Raw genomic sequence first — 1,744 nt, 5'->3', positions numbered from 1 at the left:
GCCCATGAGCGCAGGTGGACAATGTGCGCCGCAGGGTGAAGCCTTCCTGCTGCTCAAGGCAGGACATGTAGGCTCCTGAAATGGTTACCGGCCACCTGGATCACCGCCTGCGCTGTATTTGGTCACCAGCTCTCGAGGGGAGCAAAATCTATTCTCTTCAAACGCACTGCCACCCCACGGGACAGACTCGCCCCGCCCTGTGTGTGGGTGTCTGAGGCTGTACATCTTGAGCAGAGAGCCTCGCCTTTCTCCCTTCGCAGTGGCCCGTGGTTTGGGGCTGCTGAGCTTGCAGTTAGCCATGAACCATAGCAGCACAGTGATTACAGCACACAGCCAACTGCCCTAAGAGTTGAGAGTCCTAACTCACCTGCCGCGCCGGAAGAAAGGTGTTGTGGCAGATGCCCAGCCTCGGGAGGGTAGGGGCAGCCCGTTCTGCCCAGGAGCGTTACCCGGTCAGTCGCCGCCCAGCCGCTGGCTGTCTGGACTGGAATTTACCGTTCACCACTCCGAGCACAGCACAGATCCCTGCTGTCCTTCGAGACTGGAGCTGCTCGTTTGGGAAAGTAATAAAGGCATTTATACCCACCCACTTCAGACTGTAAATCAGCTTAAAACCGTCAGGACAACTTTTAAAAGTGAAAATGATTGTTAAATCTTATGCTTGTGATCATCAGAAAATAGCATACAGTGTAGAGATGGCTTTTTAGAATCCTCTAGAATTAGGTGCTTTTGTCCACTGGTGTCACAATCTGAGGGCTGTGACTGTCTTAGAACGCTCTTATGAATTTGTCCCTGGAAAGAATGCCGAGTTAATTAAAATTCTTCTAAACAACACGGAAGGGCAGGTTATAGCGAACAGTCACCGCGACAGGACAGCACCGAGAAAAGGGTTACTGGGAACCGGGCACCCAATTCTCGTGTCAGAAGCTGCTATGCTGGGAGCACACATGGCTTGTGTCCAGGGGGAAAGTTAAAACCAGCTGACACGTTGTCCAGACAACGGTGGGGCTTGGTTTCAGCCTGTGTCAGCTTTGTCCCTGGGCTACAAGTAATTTCAAACACAACTTGATTTTTAAGTGAAAAACCTGTTTTCATGGGTTATTGCCAAACTGTTTCCGGTACTTTCAGAACATAAAGGTTGTGACTGATGTCAATCTCAGATTTTTCTTCACATTTAGCCCAATTGAACTTGTATGGCTACGTCGGGTTCCAGGTCTGTGGATTGCTTAAAATAGTGTCGATGTATGCACTTGGTGAGAGGGTGTCTTATTTCTAAAAGTCCCGTTACGTTGCCAGCACCGATGGTACTTTGATCTGTCTCTAACCCTGCAGGAATATCTGACCTCTCATGAAGTTCACGATCTGGTCCACAGAGATGCACATTAGAACAGAATTCAGTCTCTATCTTTCCAGATTTGTTTTCCTCGTTGAATTCCACGAGAACCTGCTTTCTGCTACCCTCAGACCAAGAAAGCAGGTCTGCATGGAAAAGAAATCTGAAGTCCGCTGTACACGTCAGCACACGCCACACTGCCTCTCAGCACCGGAAGGGAGTCATCTGCCATCAATCTGTTCTTTGCTTGTTGAGCTAATAAACCATTCAGAAAAGACTTCACTATACTCCCCAGTGCCTTGAACTCTTGGAAGAATAGCAAAAAAGGAAACAAGCAAACTGAGGTGCTAATGAAGGAATTTCTAGTTTGGGCAGAAAAACTGCCTCACAAGATCATTGTGTGTCCCTCAA

This window comes from Echinops telfairi, unplaced genomic scaffold (assembly GCF_000313985.2).
Source record: "Echinops telfairi isolate 266 unplaced genomic scaffold, ASM31398v2 ScPeMD7_3;HRSCAF=10, whole genome shotgun sequence".
NCBI classification, from domain to species: Eukaryota; Metazoa; Chordata; class Mammalia; order Afrosoricida; family Tenrecidae; genus Echinops; species Echinops telfairi.
Note: the sequence above shows the minus strand (reverse complement) of the source record.